The sequence below is a fragment of the Notothenia coriiceps genome, unplaced genomic scaffold (assembly GCF_000735185.1).
Source record: "Notothenia coriiceps isolate Sejong01 unplaced genomic scaffold, NC01 NC01_scaffold00016547, whole genome shotgun sequence".
Taxonomy (NCBI): domain Eukaryota; kingdom Metazoa; phylum Chordata; class Actinopteri; order Perciformes; family Nototheniidae; genus Notothenia; species Notothenia coriiceps.
The window spans coordinates 1-5,507 of record NW_011349248.1 but is presented as its reverse complement, the minus strand read 5'-3'; the positions used below and the strand labels follow the sequence as shown (position 1 = coordinate 5,507).

At 39.0% G+C, this 5,507-nt stretch overlaps 1 long non-coding RNA gene and 1 other non-coding gene across 2 annotated transcripts; one reads left to right on the top strand and one right to left on the bottom strand.

Annotated features, from left to right (window-relative positions):
* Nucleotides 1-1,113: 1,113 nt before the first annotated feature.
* On the bottom strand, nt 1,114-1,195 carry trnas-gcu (transfer RNA serine (anticodon GCU)). Its single transcript has one exon. It is a non-coding gene; the product is annotated as a tRNA-Ser (tRNA).
* A 1,819-nt stretch (nt 1,196-3,014) lies between these two features.
* LOC104949599 (uncharacterized) lies at nt 3,015-3,336 on the top strand. The gene is made up of 3 exons (XR_798820.1): nt 3,015-3,032; nt 3,117-3,161; nt 3,295-3,336. It is a non-coding gene; the product is annotated as an uncharacterized lncRNA (long non-coding RNA).
* The last annotated feature ends 2,171 nt before the right edge of the window (nt 3,337-5,507 follow it).

Sequence of the window (5,507 nt, the reverse complement as noted above, 5' to 3'; positions counted from 1 at the left end):
TCAACATTTCTAATCTGTGTGACACAAATATGCACAATTTTTTTGGGCTCCCCCTATTTATCTCAAAGTCGGCCTTCAGGGAAGCTCCCCCCCTCTTTACGGGAGCCAAGCTCCCCCTGGCTCCCTCCCATTTCGAACATTGCGCCCCCCCACTGCGGCCTAAGCCCCTGATGTTTCCAGGTCCAGGAAACGCCCCTGATCCAAAACAGCGAAAAAGACGCACAACAATCTTAGTAGTTGTTTTCTACAGAATAGCTTAACGTTACTAAAATAAACCTAATTTTCAATAACCTTTGAGTTACTGTAATTTACAGAATGTAAGACTGTAACATAAACCTTACAGGTGAAATTAATGAAGCCATTTTATCTAGTACATAGGCCTATCTAGTCTGAAGCGTTAGCTAGCAGCTAACATTAACAAGAGCAGACCAGGAAAGAGCCGTTTGACAAAACAAGATGAAAACTATTAACCGCCCAGCCGGCAAAAACTAAAATGCACAAAAGTTCATGATATTTAGCTTGTAATTACCCTTTTTGTTCTTGTTATTTCTGTCGAAGAGGGAGTGGGCGTTTCTACTGTTCTTACGGAGCAGGATCGGCCGGCGTCCAATCTCCAATGTCATCATCCAATCAGAATACCCGTTGTCCTATATGAGATTGACGCGGGATGACATTGGACGTAAACCAATCATTGGTTAGTTAGGAACTGTTAGCAACGGTTAGGAAAAGTGTTAGGAGGAGTTGTTAGGAATTGTTAGGATTTGGGTTAGCAGGCCATTGGAGGGATGACAGATTCTTATAACATTCATCAGAGAGAAGTCGAGACATTAGGAAATGGAAGGGCAGCAGCCGAACAGGTTAGAGTACGTTTTTTTCAACCTTGTTGTTACATCCTTGAGTTTACCATACATCCCCCATCTCTCTCCACTCATTTTTTGCTCAGTTTTCTGCTATTTGTCTATTGAATAATAAAAGAAGAGAAAACGAATCAGTGGCTAGCCAGCTCAGTGTGAGTAAACACTTTAAGGTCTCTTCAATTTGATTTCGTTTTTGAAAACGTTTATGACATATCAACAAACATCAGCGTGTTAAAGGTGACAAAAAGAAAACATCCGACGAGGATGGGATTCGAACCCACGCGTGCAGAGCACAATGGATTAGCAGTCCATCGCCTTAACCACTCGGCCACCTCGTCCGCGATGCACTACTTCTGTCACGTGGCCTATAGAAACCAATCAAATAACCCATCTATCGGTATGTTAATCATTATTTTTTCACTTTCACTCGTATTCATAGAGTGATTAATCATAATCTTAGTTAACCTAGCGATGGCAAAGACGTAGCTTGCTAACATGCTACTAAACTGTGCTAATGTGCTAGTGTGGAGTAAATTGTCTCGCTCTTTTATCCTTAACCAAGCACAACATAGCTGCCCGGTTACATCGAGGAACGTTGGTATTGCGAGGTGAATAGAGCATAATCTTAAATATTCTGAAACACTGCTAACAAACCTCTACTTTAAATTAAAATGTAGCGTTGGCTAAGGACGGTACCGTGTAAATGTTTACAAAGCACAATCGTTATAGAAATATCTAATGGGTCGATTAAAATTGATATTATGTTGAGTGAGATTGGGAGAGAACAAGGAGCTAAATTATTGTTCGCAGCACGTTCTTTCAAGAAATTCATGGTGTGAAAATCAAAGCGAGAAAACCACTGAAGCCACCATTTTCAATTGCTCCCTCTAACTTGGGGTCTTTTACGATCTCACCTCCTTATAGCCGATTTTGTTTACAATGTAGGCTCAAATTATTACAACCTTTGAATTAACCAAAGACTGAATAAACACAGAATAGTACTTGCCTGGGTATTTGTCGCCATCTAGTGGTTGAATTAGATCATTGCAAAAACACAAGTGATTGCTTCACCTTCACATGACTCTTAACAAAAGTTCCTTACAAACTTGTGAGATTCTTCATAAAACTGCATGCTTTTGCAATGTTGTGGAAAAACATCTGGAGAAAAACGAAGCCAACGTTGGAACAGCATCTCCTGTAAAAATGTCAGGTGCTTGATGTTATAGAACATACATCATACAAAATAACACATAATCAATAAGGGATTTTAAGGGACCTTGTTGTGTTGGGTTGTGTAACAACATCAGATTAGTGCTGGGCGGTATACTGTTAGAACAGAATACAGTGAACTTTATACTGTATGAAATTCATTTTTCATATACCGCAATACCGTTGAAAAAGTGGCAAAGGGCACTCAAGCGGTGCGGCAATGAAAGGAGTCCCCATTCAATCATAAATTATAAAATGAGTATTTAAATGTGCATTCTGCAGTTTCAGGGAAGGGGCAATTGTTTACATTTTCAAACAGTGCTTTTGTTGTTAGTTGTTATGTTACTTTCTGGTACGCAAAGTTTGCACAATTAAATGGTTTACATTTTACAGTTGTTTCATGCATTTTCATTCTTTCAACACATAAGACTTATGAAGTCCACCACTGATCAGGTGTTTTTTTGTGGGACCAAAACATAAATGTAAATACATTTTCAATCATTGCAAAATAAATAAATACTGTGATACCATTATAATTTGGAAAAAAACCGTGATATGAATTTTTTTGTCATACTGCCCAGCCCTGCAACAAATTATAAAATAGATTGGAAGGTGGTGTGAAAAACAAGCATGCCACTGCAGACTTAAGCACATGTCCACTTCATAAAGTAACTCACTAATCAGTAACACTGTTAAGTCAAAGTCCTTCAGATACTCTTTATAACCCACATGTACTTCATAGGGCTAAAGGTCTTATCTTGTTAACATGCACATTTAGAGCAGAGCATTTACTTGGTGACAGTGTGATGATGGAGCGAGTTCTGTTATTGTTCGGACTGGTGGCTCTGGCCACTTCATTCACTGTAAGTATTTATTATAGTAAGCCTAATACGATCAACTATTAACTTCACTTACACTGGTTTTGATCTTTTATCCAGATACCTGCTGTTTCCCCTGAGGTTCATGGTAGGTCAAAACATGATCATACTTAAAAGAAATACCAGTTGTTGAAAGGTGATGAATAGAATTTGAGGTGTGTTTGTGTTACAGAGGTGTATGAGAATGGCGAGGATGAGAACCCCATCCTGAATAAAGGTGAGCTGCAACACTTTAATTGATCATTTCTCCTGCTCATGTATGTACTCGATTAATGTGTAAAATGATGAGCGAAACTGCATTTTTGTTTTGGCTTATTTAAATAAAATGTGTTGTTTGTCTCCCACTGTAGGATCAGACGCCAACCTGTTCGAAGGGGACATTTTAATTCCTGTAAGTTGTATTTTGTTTTTATTTTATGTTATTTGTGAAACATGCTTAATCATTGCTAATAACTCCTTGAGTGTTTTATTGGCAGCTTTCTTCTGTATTGCCACATGTTGACTGTTGATCCTTTTCTTGATTTACTACAGTGATATATTTATGTCAGATAACTAGATATGCTTTATTGTGTGTTTTTATTCACCTTGATAAGGTTTATGGACATAATATGTCAACATAATAATTTATAAAAACCCTTTCATGATACAGGAGGGAAGGAATGCCTTGATTGAAAAGCGATACAGATGGAAATTTCCAATTCCCTACATCCTGGGTGATGATTTAGGTGAGTTTAGTTTACATTTTCAGTGCACTTTCAACACTGTGTTAACTTGACTTTCATATTTGTGTCCTCTTATAATTGTTTCTTACACTTATCAGATCTGAACGCCAAGGGCTGCGTCCACCAGGCGTTTGAGATGTACAGGCTCAAGTCCTGTATCGACTTCAAGCCTTATGAGGGAGAGAAGACATACATCAAGTTTGAAAAGAGAGGAGGGTACGGCTACGTTTCAAAATAAACTGTTGATCGCTGCTAAAGAATAGATACCAGTGTATAGAATTAAACACTTAAAGTGCACCTATCATGCTATTTTTAGGCAATAGCATAGGTCTCAGGTATATAGAAATATATAAAAAACATTTCTATGAAGTGTTTTACTCAAAATACCAAACAGATCACCCATTCTAGCCATGCCTCATATCCCTATATTTTACTTCCTGTTTCAAAAGTGCTGATTTTGGGTATAAAGCTTTAAAAAATAAAGAAATTGATAAAAACATTTAAAAGGAGGGGGCTGAGGTCATGCGGAACCCGGCAGCTACTGTCTAAACTAAATACTGCTGTGATGAAACGCCATATCATGGATTATCAAGGATTATTTCTGAAACAGTATGGAGCTCAAAGGCTTTCTCTCTTGCCGGTTATACCACAAGGTGAATTCCTTTTTATTTCCTGCTTCTTCACACACATGCTCTCCAGTACAGGTTAGCTCTGAGTGTTAGCGATGCTAATGTAAACACCGACCATATTACGTCCAAAACAGTCGGGCATTGTTTCTGATAGCAACTTTCTGATAGTGCCGTGGGTCCACATTTTTGATATTACGTCATATCGGACGCAAATCTGGATCAGCTCCATTGTAGCCCCATTTTTAGAGATTTGGGTACGGAGGAAAAGAGAGAGGGTTTTATTTTCTGGCGCTGTGTGAGTTCCCTGACACACCGGGGACACAAATTTATGTATAAAAGACATCAAAAAGTGCATTTTGCATAATCGGTCCCCTTTAAATAGGTTTCGTGTGAAATGTTTATTTTAATATCATGCCGATATTATCCACCTCAATTTGGCCTATGGTCAATCAAAGATTATTTCCCCACTTAGTTGCAGAGAAAAATCAGTATCTCCTGCAGTGGAATAAACACATCATTATACTTATATGATTGCTTTACCTCAATAATTTAGAAATTTTAGACACTGAATAAAGTATGGATACATACATTATAGGAGCCTATGATTGGGGGCTATTGCTCAGGGGTCTATGGTTAGATCCCAAGCCATAGGTGTCCTTGGGCAAAAACCCCAAAATTGCTTGCATATGCATGTCTGTATAGAAGAGTGTAGTTGCTTTGGATAAAAGCCACATCGCAATACAATCAATTAAAACCTTTAAAAAGAGGCTTTACAACTTTGCACTGAATCAATGTCGGTGTTTGGTTTCAAAGCCTTTCTCGCTTCTGCCTGTGTGCCGATATCAGCTTTAATGATGGGTCTAAATGCAGCTCTCTTTATTGACTGTCTCTCCTGTCCCAGGTGTTTCTCCAGCGTCGGGGACCAGCAGGACGGTCAGATTCTGTCTCTGGGGTCGGGCTGTGATCACAAGGCGGTGATTGAACACGAGCTGCTGCATGCTCTGGGATTCTACCACGAACAGTCCCGCACCGACCGGGACGACTACGTGGACATCTGGCTGGATCAGGTCTCTCCAGGTATGTCTACGAACCTAATGATCCCTCCATTTATTTATTTTTGCATTTGTTTAATGTAAAATCATTATATGACAATTGTTATTTTAACCCTCTAGCAAAGCGGTTTTCAAAGTGTGAGGCGCGTCTCCCCTGGGG